This window comes from Rousettus aegyptiacus, unplaced genomic scaffold (assembly GCF_014176215.1).
Source record: "Rousettus aegyptiacus isolate mRouAeg1 unplaced genomic scaffold, mRouAeg1.p scaffold_m13_p_6, whole genome shotgun sequence".
NCBI classification, from domain to species: Eukaryota; Metazoa; Chordata; class Mammalia; order Chiroptera; family Pteropodidae; genus Rousettus; species Rousettus aegyptiacus.
Window position 1 is genome coordinate 43,298,653 of NW_023416309.1, and position 21,307 is coordinate 43,319,959.

At 37.0% G+C, this 21,307-nt stretch overlaps 1 pseudogene; it reads right to left on the bottom strand.

Moving 5' to 3' along the window:
- Positions 1 to 18,422: 18,422 nt before the first annotated feature.
- Positions 18,423 to 18,541, bottom strand: LOC118604572 (annotated as a pseudogene).
- Positions 18,542 to 21,307: the final 2,766 nt, after the last annotated feature.

The following is a 21,307-nucleotide window of genomic DNA, read 5'->3' on the forward strand; positions in this document are numbered from 1 at the left end:
ATGAGCTATCACATTACACCAACAAGGATGGCTATAGTCAAAAATAACGGTGACAAGTGTTGGTAAAGATGTGGAGAAATTGGAACATTCCTATACTACTGATGGGAATGGAAATTGATGTGGCTGGTTTGGGAAATAGCCTGGAAATTCCTCAAGAGGTCAAACAGAGTTACTACATGACCCAGTGATTCCATTCCTAGGTATCTACCCAGGCAAATTGAGAACATGTGTTCACACAGAAACTTGCACATGAATGTTCATAGCAGCAGCATTCTTAATCGTTAAAAAGTGGTAACAACCCCAAAGTGCAACTGGCGAATAGATAGACAAAGTATATACCCATACAATGGAACATTATTCGACAATAAAAGGAAATGAAATACCGCTAGTGCCATAACATAAATGGACTTTGGAAACATTTACTAAGAGAAAGGAGCCAGTTGCAAAGGACTATATATTACATGGTTTCATTTCTATAGAATTTCCAACAAAAGCAAATCCATAGAGACAGGCGGTTGCCAGGGGCTAGTGGGAGGGGTGGGAAGAAATGAGAAGTGGCTGCTAATGGGTACACATTTTTTTTTGGTGGTGGGGGTGGGGGGCAGGGGATGAAAATGTTTTAAAACCAATAGTGGCAATGGTAGTACAATTTCGTCAGTGTAGTAAAAACCATTGAATTCAACCTTTTTACCAAATAAACTTCATGGTATATAAATTACATCTGAATAAAGTTTATCTTAAAAAGTGCATCACAGAAAGAACGGTGAACTTGTCCAAGGTGACAGAGTGAGGATTAGAACCAAAGCAGTTTGACGCTAAGGGTCTACGCTTTGTGCCACTCCATATACTGTGCCTTTTTTAGGGGTTTCAACAATATTCTATAAATGCACCAAGGGAGAGGCAAGCCTGAAAGGGGAAGAGGAAAGCCATCAGAATGGTGACGATCCTAGCATTTCCTGGCTCAGAGTTGCTCCTGGAGATAGACAAGGGCAGACTTGGAGGGGAAAGTGTCGTCAAAGTCCTGATTACACGCACAGCCTCCTGTAGGGAAGGAGGATGTTCTCCCCTCCCCTCCGCATTGCAATTCTGTGAAGGGTTATATTTAGGGGAGCAAAAGAAAACACATTCCAAGCAAAATGATAAACACATTCCTCCGTAATCCACTGAAGTTATTTAGATGCGTGACAAAGCGTCACTTAAAACGAACTTAAAATTAACTCTAATGAAGCAATATTGCCTTCCATTTCAAGCCTACCACACATTTGCTTTTCTGTCATGATAGGTGTTGCCTGTCTATCAAGCAAAATCAAGATTTTTTTTCCCCTAGTAGCTAAAAAGTTTAGGCAGATATGAAGGTATTTTCAGAGTGTGTTCTAACTTTTTTTTTTTTTTCCAAATAATTGGGATTGGACCCTATCCATCAAACTGTACTCTCAAAGTTGTCTCCCTTAGGCCTGCATACTAGGTGGAATGTCAAGGCCGTACACTCTTCTGATCCATAATGAGAAACTAACTGTCCAGCCACTGAGCCTGGGGGAAGCCCTGAAGGCAACCAGATCCAGAGGAAGGCAGGATCCTCAGGGCATTTTTAATGGAATGAGTAGTTGTGAAACAAGAGCTCCCAGGTGTGCAGATGGGTAGACTTCAAGCACAGAAAGGCCGTGTAGCTCATGCTAAGGATTTTGTACGTTATCCAGCAGGCTGTGGAGAACATCTAAAGGATTTTCAGTGTGGGAAAAATATTTGATATTTGAAAATTATTCTGAATGTGTTATGGAATGCTAATTTGAGGGAGCAAGAAAAGAGAGCATATAACCTAAATAGATAATCTTACATAAGCATGTACTTATTATCACTTTAATTGTTGAATAGTTAGTTGTACAGACTAGGTGTCTCCACCTCTAACTAGCTATGCAAATTTGGAACTTATTTTTTTTAATCACCAAGGCTCTTATAAAGGATTTATAGGTAAATCCTTACGTGTAAAATAGGGATAAAATGAGACCCCCTTCCCAGAGCTTGAATAAAGTAAAATAAGATAAGGTATATATGTATAAAGGTATTTATTCCTTATCATTATGCGTTTTAATAAACCAAAGAATTAGGCAATGTGGAGTATGCTGTTGGCTCCTAATGAGTCAGGTGCTTAACAATAAGGGAGTCTGATGATTTATGGGTCCAGGAAATAATGGAATTGAATTCATGATATCGCTGAAAAATTTGTCAGGTGTCGGTAATATTGTAGAAATGCAGTTCTTAATAGGGTCATAACAATGAACTGGAAATTTCCACGATCCCCGGAAATCTCAGAAATTACTAGCATACCATAAAATTACACTGAGAATAGTGGATCAATTCACCGATCAATCAAATATCCCTTGACAGCTTATTTGTTCTTCAATTTGACAAACTTTCATGAGCTCCTTCGTGGAACTGGGCACCAGTGACAGGTGACAAGGAAACAGACAATGTGTGACCACACATAACTCATAGCTACAGAGAGAAAGTGGAATGCTGTTCAGTGAGGGTAGTCTGAGCAAAAACCAGTATAAGAAATTATAAGAGATAATCAGGAATAGAGGAATAAAGTGCCTGGGTTGTAAAGACAAACATGCCTGGAAAAATAAGCTATGACCCAAAATACAAAATTTGAAGTTTATTTTATATATAATACAAGACATTAAGAAATATTAGAAAAATCAAATTTTTAATGGAAGTGCTTATTTTAATTTGGATTGGAAGAGGCAACAATCACAATTTTTCAGAAGCAACACTACGGGGATCTAAACTATTGCAACAGGAATTAAAAGAGAAAGCAAGTGAAACTAAATATAAAGGAAATGCTGATTTATTATGAGAAGAAACGGAAACGGCAGAATAATGGGAACTTTATCCTGGCATTATTAGTGATAAAAATTGCTTTAATTATAAAGAGTTATGCAAATGTATGAAATTATACACATACTCTCATTGTGTTCTAAAAAGAAGACACGCACATACACGAAACAGAAAGACTTAGACACGATTTATCTTTCTTTGAAGTAAGAAAAGCTCACCGAGGCCAATTGATTTGTCCAAGGTTATACCACAAAGCGGCAGACTGGGAACTTGAACTGGCATCAGTTCCTCACTACACTACAGCACAGGTCTCTATACAGCAAGTGCACTTACATCAGGTCTAGCTATAAAATAACTCCAGAATCAGTGTCATCATGCACTACTGAATTTTCCTTTGCTGCCAGAAAGTCTCTCTGAGAATATCTTATACCTGTGTCTTCTTTTGCTAAACACATTGTCATAGATATCTCTTGGGATTGTTAAAAGGCCCCACTTGCAAAGCTCTTGAAAATATGACTGACTTTGTCATGGACACCGAGAAGTTTAGAAACATGGAACATGTTAGCTTTCCCTATATATTGAAATCTGGGGTTCACTTAGAGGTTCTAATTGCTGCAACCTTTCCCATAAGACTCCTTGATTCTTGGGATCTATAAGCAATTGCCAAAATAAGCTCCCTGAAGGTAGACATTTTTATCTGTTTTATTCTCAAGTGCTAGGATGGTAACTGGCATGCTCAGCATTGTTTTTAAATGTATAAATTTCTGGATAACAAAGATGAAAATGTTTGACTTAAAATATCAAGGGAGCATGGTGCTTAAAATCTGTTTTATTATTTTTTCCCAAGACTCTCAGTAAGACAACTTCTTTATTACTACATCTCCCTGAATCTTTGTTACCAGAGCAGCACTGCTGAGCTATTCCAAACATGGTCCTTAGGCAATGGCTTTGTTTGTTGTTTGAGTCTGTCTAAAAGCAGAAACAGCAAAGATAGAGTTAACAGGAGCAAAGCAACTCTTCAGCTACTTGCAAATGAGGAAAACTCCATTCTCTCTTTTCAGTCTATTATCAGCATCAGCTTGAATGATTTCTGGGAAGGGCAACATGGTGAAATGGAAAGAACGTGAGCCTGAGTCCAGGCAACAAAAATCATTGGACTCCCAGTCGACTCATGAGCTGTGTGACCTAGGACAAATTATTATACAATTCCGAGTTTATTTATAGCATCCTCATGTGTACAAATGGGAAGAGACTATGTATATTAAGTTGTTGCTGTTGTGAAAACTGAAGATATAGCATAAAATTCCTGACACAAAGCAGATGCTTAGTAAATATTTGTTTTTATTTTTACATATGTTTTTTTTCATTGCCCCGTAATCTCTGAAGATGAAGGTGGACGGTAAAGTAGGAAGGTAAAGTAGCAGAAAGGATCGTGTGTCAATATCTTGCGGCAATAGGTAATGCACGAAAGCAAAATATTTGGGGGCAAAAAACAACCTTCTGTGTCTCCTTGGGTCTATTTAACGAATCTTGTGTGAGGGACCTAGAGGCTGGCTTTCTTTGTTCATTAAAGGCCGATGATGTGTAGAATCTGGGGGTGAACAGTCAGAAATTCACCTTTAAAAATAAGATCTGCTCTGATCTCCTCCAGAGACTGTGGCCTGGGGAATAAGTTGACAGTTCCCGGGGCTGCCTGCTGTGTAGGAGAGTGACTGTCACTGACTTTCAGCTTGTCAAATACATTTCTTAGCCATCAGTATTTACTCCTGAGGGAGCCACCGCTGGGAGTATCAAAATGGAGAGGAGTTTAATAGAAACTTGCTGGTTTTGTAGCACTACAGCTCATACAAGCCCAGGGGGAAGCTTCCTCCCACCCCTTCTCACCCTCCCTGGCATTCACAAGTGGTGTCCTATGCTTCTCTCTGCATCTTCGACTTGTTTCGTCTTAATAGCCATTGGATTTATTTAATGCTTAACTAATAATACCAACTTTCCTGTGCTAGTGCACACCAGATGTTATTGCCTTTACAGCTATCCAGTGAAAAGAGGCAAGTGGTTTGAATTTACAGCGAAACCTGAGGTTCGCAGAATTCAAATGACTCATTCACCATTACCCACATAGTTTTGCAAAACAAGATCCAAACCTACACTGATCAATAGCGCTTTGAGGAAATATCGTCTGTGAAGGGGTCAGATCTGAGTTTGGTAGTCTGAGACTTCTGAACCTTGACATATTCTCAGGCTTATCCTGGTGCTGAGCACATTCACCCTTCATGCTTCTAGTGGCGCCTATAAAAAGCTTCTCCGATCAAATATTTTATGCCCACTTCTCATTAATTTGATGTGTGTAATTTTGAATTGATTTTGAAAGATACAAACAGGACCAAGAAATGTGAAGTGGACGAGTGTAACTCAATTGCTATTTGCTTATATCATAGTAACTATAGCCAGAATTTATTGAATACCTACTCCACACCTGGCACTGTTTAAAGATTTTTAAGCATACCTTGACTCATTGAATCCTCCCAATAGCCCCAGGAAGCAGGTCTAATTATCTCAGACTTACAGATCAAAAACTGAAACAGTGCTTATGCAGCTCATTTTAGAATCACACATGTAATAAGCAGCCAATAGATCTAGGATTTGAATCCAGAGAGGTGCCCAACGACAGCTCCAGACTGACTCTATTTCTGTACTGTCTTTACAGCAACATTAGAAGGAGACAGGGACATAAAGAAACAAGTCTTTACTTTTTAAATATAGGCCAGTGAACAAAGATGTAAGTGAAGAGGAAGATACCTTAGAAGTTCATTCAGGCAATGGAGTGCCCACCAAGGAAACATTACTGAGGCAACATGGCTGGAAATAATTTTTAAATGTATTAGCAAAACATATTAAGAGAAAAGAAAAAGGGCCTGAAAGAGCCGCCATTAGTTATTCTTAATTATGTCTGGTGGCATTCATTTTAAAGGTTTAGGATACACTGAATGATGTTCCCTTATTTCTGGTATTGACTGCCTGCCAGGCAGAAAAATGCAATGATTAAAATCAGAGTGTGCACAAAAGGTACCAAACAAAAAATGTTCAGATGTCAAAGAATGTCCTTGCAGGGCCAGCCCTTCTTTCCTGCCATGGGGCCAGAAGTCACTGAATCAGTGCCAAGATGCTCTGCATGCCTGGGTACCAGCAGCTCCAGGTGTACGCAGTGTTTCTCTTACCAAATCAGTTTATTCACATCTACATGTGGTGCAGGGAGCAGTGAGTCTATGGTCGGAAGGAAGTCCCTTTTCCTTTATTTACTTACATATTAAGAGAATAAATACATGGATGAAAGCTTGGGATGAGCTTTAGTGGTTTCAGACAGTAAAGTGCATATAAAGAACCTAAGAGAACTTGTTAAAATGCAGATTCCAGTCCTATCAGAAATTGTCATTCAGGGGGTCCAGGAGGTAGCTTAGGAATCTCTATTAAACCTGCTGAAGGCAGTTCTGTTGCAAGGGGTCTCCAGATCTCATTTAGAGAAAACTAGTTAGTGTTTTTTTAACGAGATATGCATTAGAGTTGCCTATGAACCTTTATAAAACTATGCCTGCCTGTACTGTGAGACTCATCGAACTCAGACTTCTGTGGAAGGAGGCCAGTTGTCACATACTGAGTTCCCCAGGAAGCTGACTCTGAGATAGAGATGACCTCTGAAAAGAAAAGGGATTGGGCAGAGAGAGAAATTGAGCTGCAAAGCAGTCTTAGTAGAGCCTCAGTTAATCTAAGGGATTGTGGTGCTAAGATGATGCCCTCTGAGGTATAATTATTTGGGATAAGAGAGCTGGGACTTTATATTCCCCTGTGGATCAGGGGAGAGGATGAGATCTTGCTTAGTTTTAGCCTTAGCAATCCTCACAGGGTTTCACAGTGGTGGACCATCTGCCCGTATCCTGAGGGCAGTGCCTCCCAGCATCCCCCATGCTGAGTATAAAGTTTCTTCAGGTTGGTTTTCTTTCAACCCTGTGAGTGATTCTTATGCCCTCCCAGGCTGAGAACCAAGAGTGCAGACATGTTACTGTTTATAAGGAGAAAGAGAGGATACTTGGATGTTTTCCTGAAGGGCAAGCTCTATTGTTCCCTCTCAGAGAATTCCAACTAATCAAGCAGAACTCAGATCAAGTGTATTAGTCCTCTGAAGACATTTTTGACCCTTCAGGCAGTTAATCACTCTGCTCTTGGAGCTCTCACTTGTCGCGTATAACCTTCCGTTATTACATGTCCTTCCTTCTACTAGTCTGCTTATTTTATTGGAACCAATGTCATATTCATTTCTATTTTCCAGCTTCTAACAGGGTCGACACAGAGTGAATGCTGTATGAACGAATGAATAAATTAATAATTTGTCAGTGACTGAAGGGTTAGGAGAGAAAGGAAAAAGATAACGCTGCTAACAATCATCCCTGAGTATCCCAAAGACAGACTGGGTAAAATGACTGACATGTCTAACTTGGTGTAACAATTCTGTTATCATAGCACCTCTTAACCTAGCTGTGAGCCAGAGGCTATTGGCAAAAGAGCAACAATGACCAAAAAAAAAAAAAAAAACAAAAAACAAAAAACAAAAACCCTTCTGTCATAAATTTTACGCACAACAGAGATATTGTCAAAGTAGTTCAAACTCTAGCGCGATCCATCACACCTTCTCTCTCTCTCTCTAGGACTCATCAGCCATGTAGACTTCTTGCCTATTAAAGGAGCATATGTCCAATAAATGGGATGAAAGAATGAACGAGCAAGCTGGTAGCAGATTTCACAAAGTCCCTCTAGTGATTTTTGGAAGGTTAAAACTTTCCTCCGCTTACCCAGTAATTCAAATTCCCCAATAAGGCCCCTAAGCTATCTAGTATATCTGTAATGCATGTTACCAAGCCTAGCAACACACACAAGCCAAGTGAACTCCCAGCTGAGCAGTTCTTGGCTTGATTAGGTTGCAGCCTGTGCTCTAACTCCAATCACTTGCACGAGCAACCCTGAAGCGGAACGACCAGTGATCGGCCACAATAACAGATCAGAGGGTTTGGAGGAGAAGGGAAACACGATGAGTTTCACAAGTTCCTTATCCATCCTGAGAAATGCCTGGGGACTCCAGTTGTTTGAAAGCCTGGTACCATTACAACCTCCTGACAGTTTATTTTAGATTTATCTGAGGGAGCGAGTATCAAAACTCAAAACTTCCTACTGATAGCTTGTATAGGTGAGTGATGCTGTTACGTGTTCGAGCAGAAAAGAGGAGCTTAGAAATAAAGTAGAAATTTTGGCTTTTCATTTCCTTTAAAACCAGAAGTTTTCTATGTTTTTTTTTTTTTTTTTTTTTATGATGCAAAATCCACAGTGCTTGAAACCTTCCGGAGGTGGTATGGGGTGGGGGCAGAGGGTGGTTGGAGGGCATTCATCCTGTGTCCCCAACCCCACTGGACTTCATCTTACATGACTGCTTTACTACAAGATAGCATTTTACCATAGACGATTTTCTGAGAAGAAACTTTAACCTTTCTCGAAGTCCCATTAATACCTTATCGCTAAACCTATGAGACACCCTGTTTTTTATGAGTATAAATGACTGTGAAGACAATAAAGGTGAATGTTGTCAAACATGAGTAAAAAAGGTTTACTTACATGTGCTAAGGACTGCTTTAAGGAAGAAAGAGAAACTGGCTGCAGGGGAAAGTGAGCTAGAATTTTCTAAATGCCAGGTACTGCAAACAAATCACCTCATGACTCCCTGTGAAAAAGCTGTTGTTGTACTGTCTACTTTAGAGATGAGGAAACTAAGGCTCATCAAATTAAGTCAGTTACCTGGAAACACAGCATCAGTGAGGAAAGATTCCAGGTTTCTTCTCAATCTTCTCAGCTCTGATGCCGCCTGGCAGGGACTTATAAGGAAAAGAAGTTGGAGAATGAAAAGGAGGAAGAATAAAAGTGTAGAAGATGACAACAATAGTAAAATGGGCTAATATATTCTGAAATAGTGTCATTATAATCACCCGAGGGGCTTACTAAAAAGGGGACCCTTCCAGTCTATCTTGATGCAAAACACACCACTCCAAAATCTGGCTTAAACGAAAACAAGCCATTCTTTTTTCATGAGTCTGTGAGCTGACTGGCCAGTTCTTCTGCCTCAAATAGGCTTGGCAGAGGTGCTGGGATGTCTAATAGGTCTAAATTGGCCTCACTTGGTATTCTGTTATCTGCAAGCATGTCTGGAGCTTTCAGTTAGGGGTCTCAGTTTTCCCTGTGAACTCCTTGTAGAGCTTCTTTACAATTGGCACCTGGATTACAAAGAGGCCCATTCCCAAATGACAATCCCCAATAAGTAAGCACTTCTTTAGCCTTTGCTGGCTTCACTAGCCAAAAGCCAATCAAATGGACAAGTCCATAGGCAGTATGAGAGAACTCTGCAAGGACAAGGAGATTACTTACCACAGAGAAGTCCCCTTACCCCGCTATAGACCCAATACATGGAAAATCTAAAGAGATTGGTTACAGGTGTCTGCATTTTTAACAAACTTCTTGAAGTATCTACCTAGTGTATTCTCCTAACTTCCCTTACCTACTTTCAACTTTCTCCCTTTAAAACCTGCTTTATGCTAAAAATCTTGGTTAATTCATTAATCAGTGAGGCAATGGGTTTATTGATCATGAGAGAAAGAGGTTCATTGATCTGGGGGGAAAAAAAAACAATAATATCAAAAACCACAAAAATTCCACTAAGAAAGGTCTTTGTAATCACCAACAACCTCCATGTCACTATTAAATGAACATTTTTTCATCCTCATCCTTCTTCATTTCTGACTGGCATTCGATATTGTTGATCACTCTCTCCTTAAAATACTCTTTCCTTGGCTTCTGTGACATACCACACACACACAGACACACATACGTATCCACTTTTCTACCCCTCTGCCAGATATTTCCTGTCTTTTTCATTCATTTTCTTCTTCCTAACCTCTAAAGGTTGACATTTTTCAAGGCCTGTTTTCAAGTGCTTTTCTTTTCTCATCTGTACTTTTTCTCTAGGCAATGTCCCACCCAACAAATGCTTCCATTCTCAACTATCACCTCTGTGCAAATTACTCCCAAGTTCATATGACTAGCCCAGATCTTTACTCTGACCTGCAGACTTACATATCCATCAATTTTCTCTACACCTCTCCTAGAGTGTTCTAAAAAAATTCAAGTGGAAAATGTCTAAAATTGAATTCACCCCTCCCCTCTATCCAATCCCAAACTGTTTTTCTTCTAATGTTTATTGTTTTAGTAAAGTGTACCATTGTCTAGGTTCTATAGTGGGAGTTTGACGAGTAAGCCTGTCACTTTTCTGTCCATCGGCCACCCACACATATTCAATTTATCACCACTCTTCTCAATCTTACGTCCTCTACTCTGTCAATCTCTCTCCATCATCTCCGGCAGCACTCTCATCCAGACTGACGTCACTTCTCATCCAGGAAGGAAAAATTTTAAACCTTTCTATGTGTGGTCCCCCAGCATCATCTCATTCCTTTTCCCTCCACCATCATGACCCATGATCCTTTATCCACTTGTCAATCAAAGTAATCTTTTAAAAACATACCCAGTTGTTTCATTTAAAGCATTCAATATCTTCGCAACACTTTTAGAATAAAAATCTTAAGACGATTCACAAGATCCTGAATGACCAGTTTCTGCTTCCTTTCCAGCCACCTTTGCCAATCTCCCTCTTGTTTTCTGTGGTTTGCTTGCCTTGGTTTTCATTTCAGTATACAATCATCTCCCACCAGAGAACTTTGAATGCTTTCTCATCTGTGTTTTCTTGCTAATTCTTAGATCTCAGTTCATTAGTCTGTCTTCATCATACCCTCCAGGCTACTTTGGGACTTCTTGTTATCACACTCACAATCCCAGGAGCTTCTGATTCTTAGATTTAACCACAGTCCATGATAATACATATGTTTATGTGTTTATCATATGTATGTCTTCCTACTAGACAGTAAAATCTAGACCAACATTTTTTTAACTCATGCTATTTCTAGTGCCTGTCATATAATAGATACTTGAACATATTTTTGAATGAGTGAGTCAATGGAAGGAAGAAAGGAAAATCCTTGTTAGAACTGTAACCTTGCCCAACACTGGCATCTTTAATATTGATTGCTTGGTTCTTAGATTTTTGTTCTACTACTATCATCTTCTGTGATGCTCCTGGCCATGACTGCTTCATTTTGTACCATGACCTTTGTGCTCTGTGGGTTAGCCTGCCAGAGGGATGCTTCCCCTCAGCACCAGCATCAGGAACTTCCCTTCCCAGAGTGAACCCCTCTCCTTCCAGACACATTTAAGTCTCATGCCAAGTCTAATCTTCTGAGGCTGTGCTTGCTAGAAGTATCCGAGCTGTGGTGAGCCAAGTCCCAAGATTCAGTAGTATCTCTCTTATAGACCCATCAGATTTAAAAAAGAAACAACATGGCTTCCACTGTCAGGTAAGATAAAATCTACCTGTACTGGATCAAATAATTGCAGGAGAGTGTGGGGGCTTGCTAAATGAGACAATTTTATGCAAGTAAATTGGCAATATTAATATTAGGATATATTGCATATGCATTGCTTGAAATCTGCAGAGTACCCACTTCCTGTTTTCAAATGAACTTGCCCTTGAGAAATGTAAGTTTGGTAACTCCGTTTATGTGAACCAAATTTCTGATGTGACCATTCTTGGTATAACCAATCAGATCAAAATGCTTTGACACTCTGTGATGTCTGAAGTATACTGAAGGTAGTTGATCAGACTGAACGCTGTCCATTCATCTTCAACTAATCTTGTCTGATTTCACCTACTCTAGTGAGGATCACTCAGATAATTGGTTGCTGCTATTTGAGAGGGTTAAGTTTGTAAAGACTCTAAATATTACTTCACTTTGCACTTTTAATAAATATTTTTGTCTTGATAGCCTCCTTTCTGCCCTTTTGCATACCCACCCTGCCCCGAATTGATTTGTGTGCAGACTAGCTTTACACTTTAACAAATTGAAGAAAGAGTGCTCAGCAGTTTTGCATTGAGGAAATTGTCAGTATTTTATTAAGAATGAAAATGGTTATAAAGGTGAGAGTTCTTGGAAAGTTTTTATAGGGCCTTAGTCAGCATGCTTAGCTCATTTGAGAACTTAAACCTTAATCTGTCTCCAGAGAGGCCTCTCGTTTGGTGAGCTTCACTAACCTGTAGATAGCTACATCATCTGCAAAGAAAGAGATATTTTGCAAGTATTTTTGCAATTCATGTGTGGGGAATACAGTTTTTTTTTTCACCTCTGAATTCTACAATATAAAAAAAGACTAGGAATAATACACAGTATGTTCTCATATCATAAAGGATTGAATTTAGAAATCAATAGCAGGGAAAAAATGGAAACTCATAAATAAGTGGAAATTAAAAAGCAAAGTCCTATTAACAATAGATCATAGAAGAAATAAAAAAAAAAATTATAAAGTACTTTGAGGTGAAAGAAAATGAAGATTCAACATACCAAAACTTATGGGATATAGCTAAGAAATAGGAACTAAGTAGTTCTTAGAGGGAGATTTATCATCGGAAATGCACATATTAAGAAAAAAGAAAGTTCTCAAATAAATAACCTAAACTTTATATTAAAACAGTGGGGAAAAAATGTTAGAGTGGAAAATAAAGAAATAGAAAAGAGGAAAATTAGTGATACAGAAAACAAGTTCTTTGAAAATATCAATGAAATCGATGAACTTTTAGTTAGATTATCCAAGAAAAAAGGAGAGAAGACTCAAAAACTAGATCAGAAGAGGAAAAATTAGTACTAGCCTTACAGAAATAAAGCATTATAAAGAAATACCATGAATAATTTTAATCCAAGGAATTATATAAGTCAGACAAAATGAACAGATTTCTATACAGACACAAACTACTAAAATTGACTCAAGAAGAGACCATCTAAAGATTTTTAACAAATATAAATTTAATTAAAAAAAAAAAACTCACAAATAAATGTTTTGGCCCAGATGTCTAGATTGCTGAATTCTACCAAACATTCAAAGAATTAATACTAAATCCTCATAAACTCTTACAAAAATGAGAGGAGTGAACTTATTTTATAAGGCTATTATTACCTTGATAGAAAACTCAGACAAAGATATCACACAAAAAAATCATAGACTGATATCTTTTATGAACATGGATGTAAAATTCTACAATAAAATACTAGCAAACTGAATCCAGCAACATATAAAAATAATTTTTACCATGACTTAGTGGGATTTATCCCAGGAATACACAGTTGGTTCAGCATCTGAAAATCAATTAACATAATATGCCATATCAATAAAATAAACAATAAATTACATAATCATCTCAATAGATGCAGAACAAGCATTTGACAAAATTTACCTTTGGTAATAAAAAGTAGGAATTGAAGTAAATGTCCTCAACTGATGAAGGACATCTTTGAAAACCACAGCTAACAGCATATTTATATGTAAAAGACTAGATGCTTTCTCTCTAATTAGGAATAAGGGGAGGATGTCTGCTCTCAACACTTTAATTCAGAATTTTACTAAAGGTCCTATGCAGGCACTTAGAGAAGGAAAAAATAAAATTGTATTTGCAGATGATGTGATCTTTTATATAGAAAACACTAAGGAATCCACTAAAACAAAAATTAAAACTAACAAATGAACAAGGATGTAGGATATAAGATCGATATACAAAACTCAGTTTTATTTTCATATATTTGCAATGAATAATCTGGAAAAAGAAACTGAGAAAACAATTCCATTCATAATAGCATCAACTAGAATAAAATATTTAGGAATAAATTTAACAAAACCTTAAAACTTATGCTTTGAAAATTAATGTTGAAAAAATAAAATCTAAATAAATGAAAAAATAATCTCATGTTTATGGATCAGATGGCTTAGCATTGTTAAGATGGTTAAACTCCCCCAACTAATCTACAGATTTAACAAATCCCTATCTGAATGCCAGCTGAAAATGACAAGCTGATTTGAAAATTGATACAGAATTTTAATACATTCTTAATTATCAGATTTTTCAATAATTGGGTTACCTATTAATTCCTAAAGCACTCACACTTTTAAAATTATCACTATAAACAATATGTTAACTTGTTTTTAAATTATCTATATCTATATTGATCATCTATCTACCTATCATTAGCTTATCTCAATTAGATTAATAAGCTATTTGAACATACGTTCTTTATGAATTTACTATTTAGCATCTAAAACTGTAGACTGTGAACATTAAACTCTGAAAATATGTTGCTACTTCTTCAAAATAAATTCAGTAGTAGAAGATAAAAACAGAACATTCATGCTTTGATTATGTGCTATAAAAATTTTAATATCAAGGAATTTTCTTAAGAAAAACATACTTGATACTATTTGGAGGTAGTTTTGCCAACAGTTCTACATTTTACAAATAATCAGGTTGTACTTGTTTCAACCCATAGGAGATTTTCTCTTTTAACAAATTCTAGATTCACAGCAGATGCTATATTTATTTTCTTTAGTATCCATGACTAGAAACTCCTCAATGAGTTTTCAGAATTAAATCCTTTTTGACAAGATAATATGGAATATATATTGATGCCTCTATTAAAAGTGAGTACACTAAGACATTCAGCTCCATCGGTAGGAAAAACGAGATGAATGCTCGAAAATATATATATATATTTTCCAAAGAAAGTCAATTAATTTGGCATCTTTTTTTTTTATGAAAGAAAAATATTGTTTCCAATTCAAACAAAGTTTTTATAATTCAAGGAGCTCTAGGGTACCCTTGTTAACACTTAATGATTTAAGATTAGATTAAACCAAAATATTTTTCCTATTATACATTCTAGTCTTCTGGCCACTGAATAATCTATTCATTTTTTTTCTGTTACAGTACAGAAAGTGCCTCTCCATCTATTCTCCAATATAGCAATCCTGCATACAAACTTCTTATTTGACTTTTCAGTAGTGTGTGTGTGGGTACTTTTGCATGATTTATACATATATATATAATACATATAAAATATATAATATGTATTATATAAATATTATAATATATATTATACTACATACATATGTATATAGTATTATAAATATATATAATTATACATATTATATATATTTTTTAAAAGATCCTGCTTCCCCTTGAAAAATTTTTTGTTGGCTATAATACTACACTTCTCAGGTCTTCCTCTACCATTTAGTCACTCTTTCTAATACCGGTGTGCCAAAGGCTCTGGTGCCAGTGTAGATCCTTCCAAAAATACTACTGAGCCTGCCGTGCCAATACTGTTGACGTTGAGCTGAGATCAGGGATCCAAGGACATTTAGAGATATTCTTCTAGCATTTCTTTTTCTCTCTTTACTCTTTACTCTAGAAAAATGTTCTCACTGTCTACACAACAATCTACATGACAAGTACAATGCTGAACTCAATATCACCTGCTGCTATTAACAGAAAATAGTAGCCATAGGTCACTCGTTCTACAAGGAGTTCCTTCCTGGACCTCATGTAATAAGACTTCTGATGACCGTGTGCCATGTATGACCAGTAATGCCCCAATACTAGGATAACCCCTGATTAATCTCAAGAAGTACTTTTGTTAATTACATTAAATTATTTTCTTGAAAGGAATATAGAGAACAAAATAAACATCTACTTGCTGGCTCTTTAAAATTAGGAAATCATTTTAATAAATCCAGTCACTCTAAAGTTTAAGTCTCATTTGCCAGTTTGCAAGGTAGTCTTTTTCTGGTAATGGACTGTTACTACATACACAAATTGAACTAATAGAATTCACATGGGTAAATTGGAGCTGAGCAGAGAATTGCTTTTAAATGACACCTAACCATATATCTACCATATATCTATTTAAAAAATCCGACTTTCATTTACCAATGCCACTCCCTCTGCAGTCCTCCGCTCAGACCCTGGACTCACCTGCCCGGACATCTGGCGTTTCTCAATCCTTCCTGCCTTAGCTAACTTACTGAAGTGAATTGACCAATGGCCTATTTTTTTTGTTTCTTGATTAGTCTTCATTATTGTCTACATCCTTGAGTTCTACATCTTCTGACCCTTGATAATGGGCAAAATTCTTCAATCATGCTGCAACCACCCAGCCCTGGCTTTCTGTATCCCAGTGAGGCAAAACACCTTTCCTTTTTGTATAGGCTTGGTGCTGAACAATTGGCAGAGATTCGATGAACTCTTTACTTGGTGCAGAGAAACCACCATGGAAATTACAAATTCTGTTTTATGTAATTTCCCCCTGAATAAAGTAAGTGCATCAGTTTTTCCCTTTAAAAATGGAAACTAAACTCAGAAAAGCCTAAATAATATGTGAATATGATGGCAATAGCTGGAAATTCCTATAAGCTGTATATAAAATAGAAGGAACATTAAATAAGGCATGAAAGATAGCAACTGTAATCAAATGTATTTACTGTTGATAATTTTAATTAAGGAAGTTGTTAATGGAGTTGTATATATTCAGAAAGAATTTCATGGCTTTATTTTTAGAAGCACAGACTCTCAAATTTACAAGTCATATGAATTAAATGAATCCAATGATCTACATGTAATTGAAAGCTGTCCTTCCAGTGTAGGGGAATAATTTTAATTGCAAATGCTGTTAAGCTGTCCTTGTGAATTTATTTATGTTAATAAAGCTTCCATAATAGGGCTTCTATTTGGTTGTTTCAATGTATATCATACAGCCATTAAAGGCCTCCAGAAATTAACGTAAATACCTTTCTCCATTTATTTCTTGAAGTATTCACTTCAAATTTGTTTCCTGAAAGCTTACAAAGTGTATTGGTTATATTTTTGTCCCAACACCACCCACGTTGACTTACATAAAGGCCTGAGTTCTTCGACAGTGGAAATTCAAGACTCAGAGAAAAACGAATTACCCAAGTTCAACACAGCGCTGACGTAAAACACAGATAGGAGGGATTCTGATTTTAGGAGCCAGCCATGCTCATGTGCTCCATATTTGCTTTTAGACCGGATTCTAACGTGAATATTTATTTAACATTTGGAATGACAAAGTTTGAGATGAACTAGTACTTGGCTCTCTTCAAAATCATTTGTTCATTTCCAGAGGGTTCAGAGAAAATGTGAACAAAGTACAATCCTGAGTTGCAGCAATCTGCCATTTATTCTTTCATTCATTTAATATACATGTATTGTGTGGCTGTATTAATCTTTTTTTTTATTTTCTGTGTTTTATGATCTTTTGACATCTTAGGGCCTGACTGAGACAGTATGTTCCAGAGCTAGTTAATTTCTAGAGATAGCAAATTACTGCCCTTTGAACATTTCTTGCATATGCAAATGAGCCAATCCAAAGTTCATATCTCTAGTCGCCTCCTTTATTGAACTCTCATATGCCGAACCAATATTTCCCTGCCCTAATCAACCCAGGATCCGGTTAAAAAAAAATTCCAGACAGCTCCTACACCCTGGAACCTATTAAAATTATTCGCACTAGCCAATTTTAAGCCTGCTTATATTGAGCCACCTATTTCTTGCCAGTAAAACAATGATAAAGATTTTTGCCTACACTTTGCCCTCACCCCTTCTTCCACCTGACCATGCTAGTGCTTCTCCGTGTGGCCCTGTGTGGCATGACTTCCTCTTCTGAAGAACCGTGAGTAACAGACTATATTTTCAATGACATTTGTCTCCTGATCTTGATCTCACCATACACAAATTATAGTAAAGAACATTTTAGTCCTTTCCCATTCAGGAAAAAAAAAAAAAAAGTGCAGCTTACTGCCAGGGCTAATGTAACATCACACATAGGAACGCTGTTTCTAGGATTTGACAAACTTAGCAATCGAGAATTTTTATATTTTGTAAATGGAAATACCACTAATAAAAATAGAATGCTATGAATAGAATGATATCATTTGTTTTCAAAGACCATCGATATACTAGAGCGATGCAAAAATATTGGGGGTAAAGTTAGGATGATAATTCGTGAGTTATGTCAGGGTAAATGCTGTAGCCACAAGCACCGCCAGCGAGTATTTTTGGAGCAAATGGGAAAAAGGTTAAAACAATGATCATGTCCTAAATCTTATCCTAAGTGCTGGAGGTTGAGTAGGGAGTAAGCTAGATGTAGTCCCCGTCCTGCTTACAAATGAAATCGAGGACTTTTTCTGCCCCAGGGATAGAAAGTCTTATCCAAGGTCATAAGGACCTCTTTCTACCCCACACAATTGGCTCATTCAAGATTTATTTCAGAGCCATGGGAAGATCATGAAACTTAAAGGTAGCCCTCCTTAGGAATCATATTTCCTTTGAGACCTGGAGCAGGTTATCTGACCTTCTAGTTACACACTTATGGTTGTCCTGATAATATTTGCTAAACTAGGAAGAGCTTTCTAAACGAGCTTTTATATGTATATGTATACACACACGCACACACACACACATATTTGGGCAAGACAACCCTTGGTTGATCTCACAGATTGCAAGGACTTTGTCAGCTTACAATCCCTTCCTTTTTTAATTTTTACACCTATAGCACCTGGTCTTCCTAGGCGGTCTCCCATCCCAGTACTAACCAGGCCTGACCCTGCTTAGTTTCCGAGATTAGACAGGATCGGGTTTGTTCAGGGTAGCATGGGTATAGACCAAGTTGTTATATTTTTAAGAAGGCATACTACAAGAAATCATGGAGGACCTTACATCTCACCACTTCACAAGAAAGATTAAATACTAGTGTCTCTGAAGCATTTATTCTCATGAATTCTCAGAACACTCACGTGGTCTGATGATAAGCACATTGAGTGTTGCACAAATTGAAATGCGAGGCTTCCAACAAGTACTTTGCTTGTACGTGTGTGTGTGTGTGTGTGTGTGTGTGTGTGTGTGTGTGTGTGTGTCTGCCTGCGCATACACACAGAGCCACACATGATGGCAACTTGTGTCTTATACATTACAATTCAATGTTTTCTTCTTCCAATATTGGGGAATTTATAGTAGTTTAAAAAATACACACTCATGCATGCACTCAGGTTTTTCTTGGAAAGTTTGTGATAACAGTTGCGTAATAAAAATGCATAATTTATAACTATCCCTTGTTTTAAAGAAAGCAAAGACCTTTCTGCCCCTATCAGTTTATGTAATACAAACTTCTCACCTCTACCAAATTGTTTTTTTTTTTTTAAGAAAATATACATCAGGGGAATCACTAAAAATCAATGATCCAGAATGATAATGGCATATGTTTTTAAAAGCTTTATCTTTCTTCATTAAAAATACCTTTACAAATAGCAATAATCCTGATGGTGTGAATTAATAACTGCTTTTTTGGGCTTCATTGCTGCTCTTGTATTGCTCATGGTTCACTGGTTTCCTGGGACTGTTTTGTGTTCAGGGCTATTTACATAGTCTCTGGGTTATTATCTGCCTTCAAAAGTGACAGGCGAAACTCAAGGGCTTCTGGTAGCAGTGAGAAGATTTCTTACATAGGGGAATGTAATTTTTTTTAGGAGAGCATATCCAAACAGTATGAAAATCAGGGTTATGAAGTAACAAGGGCAAAAGGATAGAAAATGAGAAGGGAGAGGGAATGAAACACATTGTTTTAGTAGAATTGTGAGAAAGAATATCAGATCATTTCATTCACTTCACTCCTTAAATTCTCAAGAGAGAAGGAAGATAGTCAATAACATGTACACTCAGAAAGGCAACATGATGTCAGAGAAGGAAAAGGAAATTGGGACCCAGATGGATAAGGGCTGGAATCCCTTTGCTAGCACTTCCTTAGTACCAGCAATCGTAAGCAAGTTATTTTCTTTCATTTTCTGATGCATAAAATGGAGACAGTAATATTTATGCAATGGATACTTATTAGAATTAAAAGAGAATGAGTTGAATGTGAAAGAACTTGGGAAATAGTAGGGACTCAAGAGATAATCCTTGTTCTTCATGAAACACATGGTCTGTCATGTTAGGGACCAGTACTGCACTTTAGGGATTCTTGGTTTTATAAAAATATGGTATTGCCCTTAGGTCAACAAAACATAGAAGTCTAGCTGTGGCTTTTCAAGAGAGTCTTTATTTTAAGATCTTAGTTGTAAAGTTGAGTTTAAATATAAATAATGCATAGAAGGAAGCTGCTGGGCAGATCTTTCTGGAAGGCAGAAATTGTGTATTTAAGTTTGTGGTGCTTTGAATATTGAGGGGTTTTTGGTTCAGTCATGAGGAGACCATCCTAAGATAAAAAATGAAAAGAAGTGACTGAAACATTCTTAAGTTTCATTTGAATTTTTAGTTCTGGGAAACATGAAGAATGCCTTTCTCTTTCTTTTGTGTAATGGTCTTGCCATCAATTCAGACCCTACTGTGCTTAAAGCTCTTTCTCTCAGAGAGAACAACACTCTGGCATATGGATAAAAGTTTTGAAGGATAACTTTGCAAGCCCATTTGATTTTGTCTAAGATGGGTCACTTAAAACTTTAGTGCAAAGTGCTTCTTTGCAATTCTGAATTTCAACTTAATTGAAGGCAGTAAGACTACAATGTCCAGATGTGAGGTTACCCAAAAATAATACTCTGAGATTTCAAATCAAACTCAATTATTTTCTTAACTTACTTGCAAATACATATCCGAAAAACCTCACCAGTGCGTTATTGTAACTTTGTGTAACCTTTTGATGCACAGATTTAGAGCCACAAATTTCTTCACTGAAGTTTGTAATAATGAGAGTTATATGTTGAGACAATAAATTGACAATTTAGGATTTTGGAGATCAGGCAAGCCCGAGAAATAAAACATGTCCAGTCTCTTACTTCCACATCAAAATGTGAGAGAGTAAAATCCTTTGCTCATTTTGAGTCTCTTTTTTTCCCCTCTAATTTATTTAGATTACCTTTCTTCCAGTTGGGAAATGATGTCGATTAGCAAGCGTGTTGTTAGTTAAAATATCCTGTAACTGATTTCTAAGTTCTTATTCAAAGTAACATTGCTGACCTAGTTTGTATAAAATTCGAATTCTTACATTAATGGCTACAAAATAGACACCCTGCCAACTTGCAAAATTTCAACTCTAATACAAGGGGTCTCTTTTTTCCTTAAAGAGAAGGATGAAGACAAAGGATTGCCACTGGGAACCAACTAAGCTAGGTCCCCTGATGTTTAAAAGATGAATATCCTAATGCATTCTCAAGAAAGTGTCTGATTTATGAAGCTTAGTGTGCACTTAAGATATATCTGATTTACAAAGCTTTCTTGATTATAGGAGAATCTTTTCTTTTCCATTATAATAGGTATGTAAAAAAAAAAAAACTCAGATTACCTTCTAAATGCAGCCTTTCTAGGAAAAATGTGTACTTCACATGTTGAAGAGCCCAGTGTCACACAAAACTCACCTCTTGGCTGTGTCCCTCACCAGCT